Here is a 17,095-nt window from a genome sequence, read left to right on the forward strand (position 1 = left end):
TTCGATTTTCTATATTCAGTTAATTAACTTTTTGTCCACGGTACACTGTAACGGGAGTGCTGATGATGAAGATATTGACGCAATTTGCTGTTGTTGCTAAGGTATTCCAGAAAATGTAATGAGAACAGTGTCAGTAAATATGTGTAGAGCAAGTGGCTCCGAGACAATTATCAGCCACACCACCTAAACGTCCGAAGCCCACAAGCATATATGTAAGATGACGATGATGCCTGATCTATATCTACATGGTAACTCTGCAATTCACGATTAAGGGCCTGGCAGATGGGCATCGAACCATAATTTTTAATTTACTTCTCTACCATTCCACTCTCATTGCGAGCCGGGTTACATATTTCCATGTGAGCTCTGATTTCTCGTAATTTACTATGATGATAATTTCTCCCTACATAGATGGGCGCCAACAAAATATTATCAAACTCTGACGACAAAATTCGTGTTTGAAATTTCACGAAAATCTCTGGCTCTAGCGAAAAACGCCTTTGTTCTAATTACCGCCATCCCAGTTCATGTATCGTATCCAAAGCACTCTCTCCCTGATTTCGTGATAATACAAAAACAGCTGCTATCCTTTAAATTTCTTTGATGTCCCACACCACACTGCAATACTCCACAAGAGGACAGACAAGCACAGTGTAAGCAGTTTCCTCAGTAGACTTGTTACATTTTCCAAGTTGTCTGCCAAAAAACCAATCTTTGGTTTGCTTCCTCCAGAGCATTATCTATATGAATGTTATGATTTAATTTACTCATAAGTGTAATCCCTATGTATTTAGTTGAGTTCACAGCTTTTAGGTTTGTATGATTTATCGTGGTAACGAAATTTAGCACATTCCTTTCAATACTCATTTGGTTTACTTCATACTTTCCATTATTTACAGTCAGATGTCATTTTTCAAATCATACAGATATCTTTATCACTTCACAATTCGTTTTGATCATCTGATGACTTTACAATAAGGTAAATGACAGCATAATCTGCAAACAATCAAAGAGAGCTTCTCAGATTGTCTCTTAAATCGTGTACATAGATCAGGTACAAGAAAGGGCCTACAACACATACTTGGGAAACGTCAGATATTACTTCGATGACTTTCTGTCAGATATTACGAACTGTTACCTTCCTGGTACAAAATCACGAATAAGTGCAAACAACTAGGATGATACTCCAGGGGCACACAACGTAATCGGAAATCACTTGTGAGGAACAGAGTCAAAAGCTTTTTGTAAAACAAAAAATATGGAATCAATGTAATATCATCTGCCCAAATCAGTCATTACTTTGCGAGAATAAAGAGCTTGTTGTGTTTCACAAGAATTATGTTCTCCGAATATGTGTTGGTTATTTGTCCATAAATGATATCTTGAAGGTCATTCACAATGTTCAAACAGATTATATTTTCCAAAATCCTACTGCAAAGTGACGTTAGTGGTATGGGTGGGCATTTCATCGGATTACTCCCATTTCCTTTCTTGGGTTCCGGTCTAATTTGTGCTACTTTCCTGTCTTTGGGTACTGATCTTTCTGCAGTTGAAGAGTTGCATATGACTGCTAAGTATGGAGCTATTGTATCAGCATATTCTGAAAGGAACCTGGGTGGTGTATAGTCTGCCCCAGGGGCATTGCTTTTCTTAACGTGGGTGGTGTACAGTCTGCCCCAGAGGCACTGCCTTTCTTAAGTGTTAAGCTACTCCAACACATTTAGGATACCCACTTCTAAGTTACTCATATAGGCAGTTATTCTTAATTAGAATTCTGGAATACTTTGCTTTTCCTGTGAAGGAATTGATAAAATCCATCTTCAGTAAATCGCTTTAGTAGCACTGTCGTCAATAACTTTACCATTGTTATCATGCAGTGAAGGTATTAATGCACTTTGTCAATTGTATACTTTACATACAACCAGAATTTCTTTGGGTTTTCTGTGAGATTTCGACACAGAGTGTCGTTCTGGAAACTATTAAAAGCCTCTCTCATTGAAGTTTGCACTAAATTTCGAGCTTCTGTAAAACTTCGCCAATCCTGTGGATTTTGCATTCTTTTAAATTTGGCATGTGTATTTCATTGCTTCTGAAACACTGGTCTGACCTGTTGTGTGTCAGTACCACTTATTAATTTATTTGATATGTATCTCTCAATTATTACTTATTTTACTTTAAACCACATCTGGACTATGCTTAGAAAGACTTATCTGAAGGAGTGGAAACTCTCTCTTTGGGATGTGTCAAGTGAATTTTTATCTGCTTTTTCAAGGGCATGTATTATGCGTTTATTTTGGAGAGTTTTGATGTTACAGTATTCACTCTTGTGAACTTTTCATGGCTCAACAACATTGTGGTCTCTAATCCTGTACCTGTTACGCTCCCTGTTTGACCATGGTTATTAAGATGTCAAAGATGTTTTCTCAACCATTTACACTCTCAGTGCGTTTCTGAACTCACTGTGCAAAATAATTTTCAGACACACAATTCAGTTCGGTTTTCGACGACGTTTTATGCCTACCACTGACATTGTATTTTCGCCAATATATCGAGGGTAGACGAAAGTCCCCACCAACTCTAATTCTACGAGTGGCATACCTATTTCAAATGACAAGTTTTCTTTGAACTGTTCAGCATGTTTCATCCACGTCAGAGCATTGCTGAAGGGAACTTATTAATTTATTCCAGTTCGTAGGTGTGAGCTCCACCCGTACTTATCATACTGTATAGGCTTTCACAGTCAGCATCCCCATTAGTTAAAACTTATGGCCTGAGAGGCCATGGTCAATCTGTAAGACTACTACTTCCTGACGTTTCGTTACCAACTGCGGGTAGCAGTGAGTCAATGACTGGCTGCCAGGCTATGGAGGTCCCAACATTGCCTGTCCATGATTTATTTGGCTCTGTGCACTATGGGACTTGATATCTCAGGTCATCAGTCCGCTAGAACTTAGAACTACGTAAACCTAACTAACCTAAGGACATCATACACATCCATGCCCAAGGCAGGATTCGAACCTGCGACTGTAGCAGTCACGCGGTTCCAGACTGAAGCGCCTTCCAGTATGATAATGAGTTTCACGAACAAACAGATGGCGTGGCCATGGGCAGCCCTCTGAGTCCAGCTGTTGCTAATCTTTTCATGGAATTTTTTGAACAGTAAGCACTGCAGTCAGGCAGAAAAAGTCCTTGAAAGTGGTGTCGGTACATGGATGGGACTTTTGTGATATGGAATCACAGTAGAGAGGAACTGTAAGGTTTCTTGGTGTATCTGAATAGTATTAATCCAAAGATACAATTTACTATGGAGAAACAGAAGATGGCAACAAAATTTTTTGGACGTATCAGCAATTAAGCAGGCAATGGGATTCTAGGGCATAAGGTATATACAAAAGAAACACACATCGACTAATACCTCCATAAGCATTCGAACCATCATCCCAGGAAGAAGACAGGTATCATTAAAACATTGGTGGACAGAGCTAGTAAGTTTATTTTCAAGTTGATCTAAATCATTTACGAATGGCTGTTAAGAAAAATGGATACGCCGACAACGACATCGAGCGAGCACTTCATCCCAGAAGAAAAGTATGTGACAACATGCAGCAACAACTGTCAGCTGGAAAAGTTTTTCTTCCATTTATTCACAATATTACTGACTGTATTGGGAAAGTTTTGGCCAACCGAACACAAAAGGAACTGTAGACTGGGATATACCGACAAATCAGCTGTACCGAAACATGTTTTTAAGGAAGGTGGTCATGAAATAAAATTTAGTGAGACAAGCGTGTTAGCCAGAACATCGATTATTATGCACGTATGTATAGGAAAGCTATAGAAATTCTGTAACACCACAATGATTTCATCACAAAAGAGGACGGCTTAAAGTTAGACAGGATATTGTGGTCGACTTTGTTCCAATGATGTGACGATCGATTACATTCATTCAAGAATAATGATGTTAGTCAGAGATAGACTTATAGTCTGCCCCACGTGACATATGTTGGTGCCTTCTATGCACACTATATAAACGGGAAATCCATGGCCTGGCAGCCATCGTTTACTCACCTCCGAAGATGTTGGCTCCAGTAGGCAACGAAACGTCAGGAAGAGGTAGTTTTACAGATAGACCATGACATCTGAGATCAGAACTTTTAATTGATCGCTACCCTTACTACCTCACAGGAGCTATCTACTTAAATTTCACTACAAGGTAAACTACTCCGAACAGCAATGAACACTACACCACCAAATGTATTTCATCTATTCTTTGTGAACATGCTTAGGTCTCTTCAAAAAATTCAGCTGAACTTATATAAATACCTATAACGATTTGAGATTCAGTGCTTTCTGTTAGCACTTTGAGCCCTCGTTCTTTTCTAATGCAACTACGACAATTTACAGCTACGATACTTACTGTGTTGTATCTACCCTCTTTCGGTGTTCTACTTGCAGCCTTTGAAACTGAAGCACTTTCTGCACTTACCAAATACCCTCTAATTTTAAAAAAGCCCAGTCCCCTCTACACATCCGCATACTCGTGGAACTGCTTCCTTTGTGTAGTTGACTCCTGAGCCATTTAGCTGAATCCGTAAATCCACCACCTTCTGACGCTAGTTGGGGAATCTGCAACCTACACAGCTGCAGAACTGTCTGGGACTCTGATTCAGACTTCACTCCACTCTGTATAAAAGAACCACCTTCAGTTCTGCCCATGATGCTTCAGATGGTGAGCTCTGCCTTCATCTCGCACACAAGACTGGCAGTCTTTACTAGCCAGTCACCTGAAACCTGAGAGAACCTCTTCCAATCCAATGTGGCACATATTGTTAGCACCAACGTGAGCCACCACCTACTGCTGGCTATTCCATGTCTTTCATGGCATCTAGAAGCACCCATTTCGTATCTGTAAAGGCTCCTCCCAGTATGCACATTGGATTCCTTCCCCTCCTATACAGTCGTTTCTCTAAATGGTGCCATTACACACCTAACACCGGAGCTTCCAATCACCAGTAATACTACCCTCTGTCCTGTCTTGCACACTGAGAGGCTTTCTCTGGAACATGGCAAGCGACTTCATCTGGCTCATGGATTTCATCAGCCATAGACAGAAATCAAATTGTTCATCAGACGAACTGAGCAGGCTATCCGATCAGCAACATGGAAATTCTTTCACTGCCACCCACACACTGGAATGACTTCCCACTCGACCACAAATGAGAGGTTCAAATGGCTCTGAGCACTATGGGACTTAACATCTATGGTCATCAGTCACTTAGAACTTAGAACTACTTAAACCTAACTAACCTAAGGACAGCACACAACACCCAGTCATCACGAGGCAGAGAAAATCCCGGACCCCGCCGGGAATCGAACCCGGGAATCCGGACGCGGGAAGCGAGAACGCTATCGCACGACCACGAGCTGCGGACCAAGTGAGAGGTCAATCTCAGTATAGGCAGTACCCAAGGTGACCGCAGCAGTGGACCAATTGGTGGACAACACTACCTGGAGCTGTGAGCGAAGAATCACCAGCTTCATTCACATCTGAACACAGCAATTACTATATCTGTCCATACCAGAGTTGGCATGGTAAATAAACAGACATATACGAAGTATAGGAGTTGAAGGTAAGGAACACAGACAATATTTAAAATAAGTCGCTTCTTATGAAAACATGTCAGCTCACAGTACTCTGATGTACTACTGCTGCTACTATGAGAGCTACCACTGGATTGGGCGATCTAAGCGCTGCAAGTAACACAAAACAAAGGAGTGATGCAATTCAGCCAGTGGTTCTATGGACCACACAGTTTATAAAGCTTATAAATGTGCCTGATAAATACACACATGTGCACAAAATACGGGATTTGAAGCAAAATAACAATAATAATACCATTACAACTATAATAGTAGTAGATGTCGCGAAAATATACTTACAGCAATTGATAAATAATTCGCTCACTTGTGACAAACATCAAAGGATAAGGACGTCAAGTCATGCATCAAAAGTTCCCATTGTGAGCCAATTTAAGTATTAATGCTGACGAACAGAGAAAATGAGCAAATAAGCTTCTAACAAACACTATATGCTTTCCTTGCAGCAAAGGTGAAGTCGTTGCAGCAGCAGCAGGCATCTGGTGTCAACATAATGATGTTCAATCAAACCTACTGTTTGAATACCAGTGGGTGTAAGCATGTTACTGTCAGTGTAATATCGAATAGGGAGTTCTAGTATGTGGAATTTCTTGAAAACCATCGATTTAGTGATGAAAAAGTAATATTCGCTTTGCATCAATGACACTGACAATGCAATGTCTCAAAGCAGATGTCAGCCTTGTTCCACAGAAAAGTTTGTTCACCCCTGATGTTATCAGGTGATCATACCATCTCTGTAGGGGATAGAGTTGGTACAGTTAAAATATTTAACAACAGAGGGAGCACAGATCTACAGGAGCTGATTTTTAACATTTTAATGAAATGCGGTACAGGATGAGCTAGATGTTGGCAAAGATGGCAGTCACATATACTACAAGTAATTTACTGTCGATAGCTTGCCAAAATCTCCACTCATTGGAAACTACCATAGCTCGACTCCATGATGCATTCCGTGCATTGATGGAAGTGGAAATGTATGAATCATCATTACCAGATGTGGGCACTGAATTACTATCAAATTTAAGTTTGTTTATATACCCAGCTGTAAGCAAGAGTTTATAAAAACCCTCCATTTCAAAGTACATAAACAGTTACCACTATAACCAAGTGGACGAAACAGTCTTACCACAAGGGTTTTTAAATGACTGGTCCTGCAGTGATGAAGGTAGAAACCTGAAGAACGAGACGAATGGACCATTACTTCCTGATATTAGAGGTGCTTTGGTTATTGGGGTTTCATGCTGCGGAAAATAATTACTTTTTACACTGTTGACATATCCTGTGGGAGTCCACTTAGAGCATGTATATATTTTTCAAAAATTCTGTTTCAATCAAAATATCAGCTACTGCAGGAGATTTTGCATGGAGTTAAGGTACTAACATACTAAACTGCCAACAAAAGCAGTGATATTCCACTACCTGAAAACGTAAAACCAAACAGCATATTCATTTTTGGCAACATCTCTGTGGAAAATCAGGATATCCGCCGACATTTCTGCTTAGCTCGGCACATGGAAGTGAATATAATTTATTTGAGTGAGACATACTTAAGCATACCAAAGCTGTTGGTCTGGGATACACCAACCTTATAACAATCGAACAGGACAATCTGAATTTAAAGCATATTTTCCAAGTACATGTAGGAACTGACATGCCACTCAATGAATTCGTTATATGCGAGGATTGCTGGAGTAACTCTCAGTATAGCTTGCTGGTTACAGATCAAACTACTAAACTGAATGAGAGTCAAAACTTCAAAATGATTCATCAAAAAGGCAATGCACCAAAACGCACCTGTCAGTATATTGTACACTATGTACAAATTTACACGTGTTGAACATTCATTCAGAGGATGCAAAGCACGTGCGTTCGACAAAAATGGAGGTAATCAACACTGAATTAATGGAACTGAATGTCTTATCAAGGAAGGTGCTATGAATGGTGAAGTGCTGATTGCACAAATTCAGCAATATGACCTGTGCGTCAACGAGAAAATTGAAGGAGTCAATGTAAAACCAACGCATATGTGGAACAAGAATGTGATAGCTAAGGCACTTCACGCCCATCACCACCGACTGTCTCAGAATATACGTAAGTTGTAAACTGTCTCAAAAATGGATGAGTATGCAGCAGCATGTTGTCAAAGGAGTGTAATGTTAAAAACTGGGGTGTGGAAGACAATTTGACAGAAGTTACTTTCGTGAAAGTTAGGTCAACTGCAACGAGACCAGTGTCCCTCAGCAACATTTCAGCCAGTAACTGACAGGCTGAAAGAGCTGTCATGGACTATGGATGAAACCAGAAACAGGAGGAGGAGGAGGAGTGCCGAGTTAAGAAAGAACATATGAGGTCATCAGGGCAATACCGTATTTGTTAGGTAAGCACTCAATATGTTTAAGCAAGAAGGCAATAAGAATTGGGAACAAGGAATCTGAAAGATTGCCTAGGCTGTTACAGTTAATAATTTTGAAAATGTCGACTGTTAAAAATATACCCTGAAACTAGAAAAACACGTGGTCCAATATCACATATGACCAACACATGTAAAACCCCAAAAGGATGAATGGAAGTCTCATAGAGCGACAGATACAGGATTTTAACTGAACCAGCATTAGCAACTCCACCTAGTGCAGGTAAAATAGTCGAAGTTCAGCCTGAAACACTAAACAGTCTACATCTAGAATATATAAATTATGGTAACTAAATGGAATCATAGATCGATTAAGACTGTTTACAGCTTTAGCTGGTGAAGAGATTGCAGATCACATGAACAAAATATTATCGATCTTACCTGGGCTACGAAAATTATGCATCGTCGAGTAAGTGTGGAGAGAGTTGTTCATGAGCTTTACAGACCTGCATGCAGAATATATCTGATAATACGAGGAATGGATTATGCATGGCAGACTGATCTCTTGGATATGCAAAACTACTTACAATCAAATAATGGCGTCAAGCACGTCTCGCAGTCAAAGGCATATTCCAATTTCGCTTGGGCCTTACCTTTGAATGTAAAGACAGGGAAGGAGGTTTGAGAGGTTTCTGAACAGTTGTTGCTGACAGGAATAAATCGACTGTCCATCAACCTTGAAGACAGATGATGGAAGTGAATTTTACGATAGACATTTCAAAGCAGAATTCGAATTAAGTGGGATAAACCACTACTCAACATTCTCATATTTGGAAACTAGTATTGCCAAATGGTTGAACTAGACCATCAAAAATGGAATGTGGAAGCAATTTAATCTTCAATGTATGTGCAAATGGCTGAACATACAGCCAAAAATCATCGACGAGTATAATCGCATTATTCACCACAGAATTAAGAGCAAACCTATTGAAGTCACAAAGGAATTACAGGTAAGCTTTGAACCCATTATGTTCCTCATAGAGCGGGTCATATGATGTCAAAGGAAAAGGGCATTGATGAAATGGCTTAGTTTCTCATCAAAGCTTAACAGCTGAGTGAACACCCACAATTTGTTATGTAATTCGAAAAGCAAAGCTGAAACCATGCAGTAGTGTGACATGAGTGCTACGAAACGTATCAACGAAGTTGGAAGTTGTATTCTCGAAAATCTGCCATCAGAAGTGTATATCTCTGGATACAATTTCTGTGGAGCTGGAACAAAACTAAAATAGCACCTAGCTTATGGTGATAACGGCTTTAATGCATTGGACAATGTATACAAAGTGCACATCATTGCCTACACTACAGACAAAGATCACCGTATTGCAGAGCAAATATTCACTGATAAGGCTACACAGGTATGTCAAGGAACAGATATTCATGCAGCACAAGCTATTTCTGAATATGTGGTTGATAAGGCAATGTTTGCTCGAACTTAAATGGGGTACTGGACAAACCTTCAAGCATTACTGAATTCAGTTCACTGTATACTAAAGAAGATGAAAAGCCTATGGGATATTTAAAAAAATTGGTGAAAGCTGCAAACGGTGCCTTTCGGCAGAAAGAAGGAAGGAAATGATGTGGTAAAACGCCCACATTCCTACAAATATCAAAGACAGCTGGTGGAATAATTCTGTTTCTGATACCTGCATTTGCTAGGCTGTCAGCTACTGGTTTCATTAGCTAGGAGAGCTGATATAATTCAAGCAGTAAAGAACGCCCGAAAAAGCGAAGAGTAATTACAAGCAGCTGAAAGGCATAATATGACCATTGAGGCCATTGCTATCGGTAAAGGCCTACATTTACATGGCTTTGGTTGTACATAAAGGCCCACAGAAATGATACTGGAAAAAAGGATTAATAACACAGATCTGGTTAAACTCGTCAGCAAACTTAAAATCACGAGATTTTACAGCGTGTTTATAAAGGATACATTGCCTAAGACAATGTGGAAATCCAAGAAACATGGAACTGTCAATTTAGATGTTGTTTGGGGTATGGAGCTCTTGGTGATTTAAGGCCACCTGAAGAACTGTGTTGTCACTTCACCAATAGGAACCAGCTGATGTACAATGTTCGACGCTACCATGACTTCGGTTCATACCTCTGAGGATATTTCTGCATGATATTTTTCCTCAAAATTGCATAAAAACCAGCAGTATGCAAGTCTCCACATCATTTGAACCTGCGATGAAATTATGTTCACTCTAATCCTAATTGGTTTAAATTGAAAGCAAACTACTTGCCTCCAATATATGTGCAGGGGGTATCGATGTACAGCATTGACTGGCTGGAAACATACGAAAGCATAGCTAACCTCACTGAATTAATAATAAATTGCATCTAGAGAATTGGGAAGTTGTGTCAATGCCTCTTGGCACTTGCAACACTGACAATTCATATGTATACTTGAAACGTTTTGTTAAGGGATTTGAGGTATGAGGTGAAGGCAAACGTTAATATGTTTAAATCAAAGATAGAAACAAAACACATTGCGGACTTCAGTCACAAATATTTAATAGGATGGCTACTAGGTTTCTCAGAGGGACAAGTGATGGTGCATAATACTGATAAAATTTTTGAGTTACCAACTGGTGAACCGACTGCCAGTCAGTACAATTCGTGTAGAGTGTAATATTGTAATGAATTTTGTACCTCGACGACAGATTAGTCCATATTATTTATGCGCTTTTTCCTATAGTGAGTCTTGCTTACAAAAGTGAAGAACATGACGTCTACAATGAATCTGGGCTGCTACATGAAGCCAAGGTGGCGAAGGGTTCACAACCATCAGGAATGTGGCAGGTACTGTGAAATTAAGCTGCAAAGCAGAAGCCAAAACTGAACTCCACGAGGTAACTGAGATGAATGGCATGACCCATACTAGAAGATAAGGGAGTCATGGAATAAGAGGGAATAAGATGAGTGGTCAGGCGTCAAAGAGAAACAGCATGCCTATCCACTGAGGAGGACATCATGCCAGTATGACTAGTTGTTCAGCATATTCTGCATAGACTCTCAACCGGGCTCGCGTAAAAGCCACCAGTGGTGAAACATATTCCATGATGGTGGAGTGTGTTAAGACAGCAAATGATGAACAGAGGTGCAGAGGAATGAACTAAACACCCACAGTCTAGTTATGAATGGACATGGGATTTAAAAAAAATGGAGGAGGGTGGTCTGATCCGCTCCCCTGGAAGTACCACTTATGAGATGTAGGACACTGAGGAACTGGGTACCATGTACAGCCAGGTAAGAATACATGGGAGGACCAAATAAGTTTCCTATCAGATATTAGCAACAGGAATTTTCTAGTTTCAATGAATGGAAGAACGAAAGGTGCAAGATGTAAAGATGGTGTAAGAAACTCATTACGCAGCCAAATATTCATACAAAAGGTTTTGGCAGTGGAAAAGTGAAAGCCACTGTCCATGCTTCACGAGAAAAGAAGATAGGAACGACGCTGAAGACGCCACACATGGAGACACGTTTGTGTGGAACTGTAACAAAGTGTAAAATCCTTGGCGAAAAGGGAGCTGAGACACCTGTTGGGTGATTCCATAATATGGTTGCTTGGGATAGCAAAGACAATGATACCCAGGACGAGCATTCAGGCAACCCGTTTTCGTGGATAAATGTGTGTGACAAGTCAAACCATATAAACCTTGAGACCACTTTATCTTTCAAAACTTCCTCTAGTAAATGGGGCAGACAGCTTCTAAAGCCCCACATGTACGGACTACAGAGGATACCAGCCCTCTAGCAGATGTATCAGGACGATGGTTCAAAATGTGGAGAGCATATTTCCCCAAGCGAATCATATCGCTGCATGCCTCAGTCCACCAGGGACCAAGACACACTACAGTAAACTTGAAGTAAACGGTATGGAACATTCTTCGGCGATAAGGATAACATTTGGAAGATACTTTACGTGTTCTTCACAGCTGTGTAAAGGTCGTGAGGGAGGGGTATAGCCTCCAGTCGGCCTTAGGATGTCAAAGTTAGCGTAAGGAGGGCTATGCGTGAAGTGTTCAGTGAATTCGAAAGTAAAATTCTATGTACCGATTTGACAGAAAACCCTAGGAAGTTCTGGTCTTACGTTAAATCAGTAAGTGTATCGAAAAAGCATATCCTGACACTCTGGGATGATGATGGCATTGAAACAGAGGATAACACACGTAAAGCTGAAATACTAAACACCTTTTTCCAAAGCTGTTTCACAGACGAAGACCGCACTGCAGTTCCTTCTCTAAATCCTCGCACGAACGAAAGTATAGCTGACATCGAAATAAGTGTCCAAGGAATAGAAAAGCAACTGAAATCACTCAACAGAGGAAAGTCCACTGGACCTGACAAGATACCAATTCGATTCTACACAGAGTACATGAAAGAACTTGCCCCCTTTCTAACAGCCCTGTACAGCAAGTCTCTAGAGGAATGGAAGGTTCCGAATGATTGGAAAAGAGCACAGGTAGCCCCAGTTTTGAAGAAGGGTCGTCGAGCAGAAGCGCAAAACTATAGGCCTATATCTCTGACATCGATCTCTTGTAGAATTTTAGAACATGTTTTTTGCTCGTGTATCATGTCATTTCTGGAAACCCAGAATCTACTCTGTAGGAATCAACATGGATTCCGGAAACAGCGATCGTGTGAGACCCAACTCGCTTTATTTGTTCATGAGACCCAGAAAATATTAGATACAGGCTCCCAGGTAGATGCCATTTTCCTTGACTTCCGGAAGGCGTTCGATACAGTTCCGCATTGTCGCCTGATAAAGTAAGAGCCTACGGAATATCAGACCAGCTGTGTCGCTGGATTGAAGAGTTTTTAGCAAACAGAACACAGCATGTTGTTCTCAATGGAGAGACGTCTACAGACAAAGTAGCCTCTGGCGTGCCACAGGGGAGTGTTATGGGACCATTGCATTTCACAATATATATAAATGACCTAGTAGTGTCTGAAGTTCCATGCAGATGATGCTGTAGTATACAGAGAAGTTGCAGCATTAGAAAATTGCAGCGAAATGCAGGAAGATCTGCAGCAGATAGGAACATGGTGCAGGGAGTGGCAACTGACCTCTAACATAGACACACATAATGTATTGTGAATACATAGAAAGAAGGATCCTTTATTGTATGATTATATGATGGTGGAACAAACACTGGTAGCAGTTACTTCTGTACAATGTCTGGGAGTATGTGTACGGAACGATTTGAAGTGGAATGATCATATAAAATTAATTATTGGTAAGGCGGGTGCCAGATTGAGATTCATTGGGAGAGTCCTTAGAAAATGTAGTCCATCAACAAAGGAGGTGGCTTACAAAACACTCATTCGACCTATACTTGAGTATTGCTCATCAGTGTGGGATCCGTACCAGGTCAGGTTGACAGAGGAGATAGAGAACATCCAAAGAAGAGCGGCGCGTTTCATCACAGGGTTATTTGGTAAGCATGATAGCGTTATGGAGATGTTTAGCAAAATCAAGTGGCAGACTCTGCAAGAGAGACGCTCTGCATCACGGTGTAGCTTGCTGTCCAGGTTTCGAGAGGGTGCGTTTCTGGATGAGGTATCGAATATATTATTGCTTCCCCCTACTTATATGTCTCAAGGAGATCACGAATGTAAAATTAGAGAGATTCGAGCGTGCACGGAGGCTTTCCGGCAGTCCTTCCTGCGAATCATACGTGACTGGAACAGGAAAGGGAGGTAATGACAGTGGCACGTAAAGTGCCCACCGCCACACACCGTTGGGTGGCTTGCGGAGTATAATGTAGATGTAGAAATTTGCCAATTGGATTTGCACTCAGGTGGGGTAGGAGTCGGCGCATGGATGCACACAGGAAGTGATCACTTGAATATGTGTCAGAGGGAATGGGTCATTCCAGGTTGATACAGCACGCGCCGCTATCATGTGATCTTGTTTCGAGCGCGCGCTATAATCGATTATAGTTCGCTGTTCTAGTGCGGGTGGGGCTCCGGTGGTGATTTGCTATTATGTCGCTGGCGTGTGTTCATGGTGGCTGGCGGAAAGTGAGAGGGTAGTCGGTTTCTGGATATTGCACGGAACGTGAAGTTCGCTCTGCCTGACCTGCTGGTGACTAACGTTAAGGTGGTTGTACCTCGCAATATGAGCAGAGTGGTCTGGGGCGGATCAACTCGCTGCTGTGCTGGCCATGCGGTGGTGATTAATTGACGTCGGGGTACTTGTTCTGCCTGCCTGTCCGATGTGGAGGTCCGGTGGGGTCCTGTGATACTCTGGCCTGGAGACAACCAGTTGCTAAATTTTGGAGTCGTATGCCAGGTTAGGGTGTGAGCTCGGTTGGCTCGTCAGATTTTCCGCTGGAAGCTCCAGCTGCGGTTTCTGAACTTCATTCTGATGTGGGACGGCGTTATTGGAAGTTTATGTTGTGTGTGTGTGTTTGTGTGACACATTACGATATTCATTGGTACTAATTTATTTGCTCAACTGGAGTATCTTTTGTTTATACTGCTGAGTGGGTCGTTACCCACGCGGTCTGCTCAGCGTAACCTTTGGTGGTGCCTGTATGTTCCTTTTTGAAGGAATTCATGTAGGTGGATCCTGTTACCTGCCCGGAGTTGCGTTCATGTATGGTATATTTGGCATTTGACATGTTAGGTAAAGTCTGCCTAAGGAAGGCGGTTTTGGACAGTATACACATAGTGAATTACTTCTGCTTAGTATATATGATCTTCTGGGACAACACGATCTCGTCAATTTGGTTTGTGTCACAGCATTTAGTGGTATGTTCCGTATTTTTATCTTACTGTGTTATTATTAACTTGGTGGAATAGTCGCGTTAGGTGTTGTTAAGGCACTTCTAAGACTGTGGTTTGACTATTCATGTGTGCTCGGCTTTTATTGTTTTGTTTATTAAGATTTGTGTGTGTTGGCTTCTGGCACCTGATAAGAGCGCCTGAGTTAACGGCGCTGTGGTTATCATGTGCTGTCGGGATGTTATATTGTTATTCCATTTTTGAATTTTATCTTGTGTTGATATTATCTGTCGTGTTACAAAACATAACCAACATGCGTAAGTGATGGGCAGTTGTGGGCGGCATGTTGGGGAGCTCTCAGCATTTATTTCGGGGACCGTTTCTAGTGGGAAAGCTCTCAAGTGTGAGAGCTCGGCCATCTGTGATTGTGTTGGGAGTTGCCCTTGCCCTTTGGTTGTATCAAATTATTATTTTGTTATTATATTTATTGGTTGTGTGTTGTGCTTCTTTTATTTTATGGTGCCAAGTGCCATTATCTTTCTCAAAGTTCTTTTATATAAATGATTTTAAATTGTAATGTCAAGTTAACTTATTATTGGATCTTGGTCTGTGGTGTAAAATCTTTTAAAGCACCATTGTAATTTGTTCTTGCAGAATAAATTTCTCTTATTTTATGGTGCCAAGTTGCCATTATTATTGATGTTTTTTAGTTTATTGCTGCTCTTAATGTTTTCCGTATTTATGGTGCCAACTGTCATCATTCTTAAAAGTTTTTGTAAATGATCTTAAGTTGTATTGCCAAGTTAACTTATTATTGGATTTTGTCTCTTGGCTAAACTCTAAAAGCTGTTTGGGGATTATTGGGTGGAAATCCTTGGATAGTTGTCCTATAAGACACACATTCCAAAGATGACAGGCGAGCTGGACAGTGCAGAACGAGAAGTCCAAATGGTAAGAAATGTGCATGGAATCTGAAAGGAACGTGGGTGCTCTAATGGTAAGAGATGATTCAGAAGGTCAGCTAAGAGGGAACCTCTTGTACAGGTTCTCTAAGAGCCCCAAAGCAGATGGTGGGCAGTGAAGTTGCCAAGCAGCAAAAAGGAGTGAGGGAACTGACCAATGAGCTAGGGTAAGTCCGACTTGGTAACAGCAAATGATGGAGAGGTGTAGATGTTGCAAAGAGAAAAGGTGAAATGAGGAAGGGCAATGCTGACTGCAACAGCTAGCAGTCACATGTTAAATGAGATGGATGGCCAGCATGGCTCCCACATGAGGTGGAATGCTGTCCTTGGAGGTAAAGGTCACAGAGGACCAGAAAGAAACATGAAACGTCAAATGGGTTGTGAGGATAATTTTTTTTCTTGGAAGCAGAAAACAAGCGGACACTGCAATTCCAAGAGCAGCTGTAATCCCTCCTGGGATCTAATGCCATGAATTTTCCATTGGAGAAGTCATAATGGGGATTGGGGAAGAGGGAACAAATGAAGATTAGTCACCTTGGTGGCTGCTGAGTGCAAGCCTTCAAAAATCCACTGTTACAGGGGGAAGAGGCTGAAGAATCCTGTTCCATGAGATCTACAAACATATTGGCACTCTCCCTGGGTCAGTCTGAATTTACGGCAAAAAATCAGTAGGTAGTGGGCACCAGCAAAATGGAGGTCAGCCAGTTTTGTTAGAGTTCTTAGAACATTCTAGTTGACAGATGAAGAGTATGTTTTTAGCTGTAGAAAGTCTTTGCAGGAGTATTGCTTTTGTCCTTTCAGACTGATAGTTGTGTAGCACGTGATTCTGCCACCAAATGTAAAGATCTGATTGCTTGTTGCATAGCTGTAGTAGGAGACAGGGATGCTATTGTGACCTGTGTGATTTCACTACTGCAACACTGACTTGAAGTTGGAAGTCTTGGTGGGCATATCCTCTGTTACACATGGCATAGCAAAAATGGTACTGTAAATGCCAGATGGAAAATGCACGGATTTTGACTAGCTAACAATTTCAAGTGACAGGGTGGGGTTTAATGGCCATCAATCAGATCTCCTGGATGCTTGCTCATTAAGACACTTGGGACATTCACGGGATTACAATTGATACAGCAGAGAGGAGGCGAACAGCTGCCCTCGTGAGCATCTCTGCCAAAAGTAACAACTTGGCCATGTTTTGACTGGATACACGTTTTATTATAATGTTGACACTTGTACGAACGCATCTGGTTTGGAATGTATGGTTGGACTGTGATTACTTCACAGCCTCCCTTAATCTTTGAGGCAAAAACTACTCGAGCAAATGGTA

General features: G+C 41.2%; 1 protein-coding gene across 3 annotated transcripts in view; it reads right to left on the minus strand.

Moving 5' to 3' along the window:
* Positions 1-17,095, minus strand: part of LOC126213561 (zinc finger protein 708-like) — a 451,089-nt gene that overhangs the window by 286,604 nt on the left and 147,390 nt on the right. The window lies entirely within an intron of this gene.

The sequence above is a fragment of the Schistocerca nitens genome, chromosome 11 (assembly GCF_023898315.1).
Source record: "Schistocerca nitens isolate TAMUIC-IGC-003100 chromosome 11, iqSchNite1.1, whole genome shotgun sequence".
NCBI classification, from domain to species: Eukaryota; Metazoa; Arthropoda; class Insecta; order Orthoptera; family Acrididae; genus Schistocerca; species Schistocerca nitens.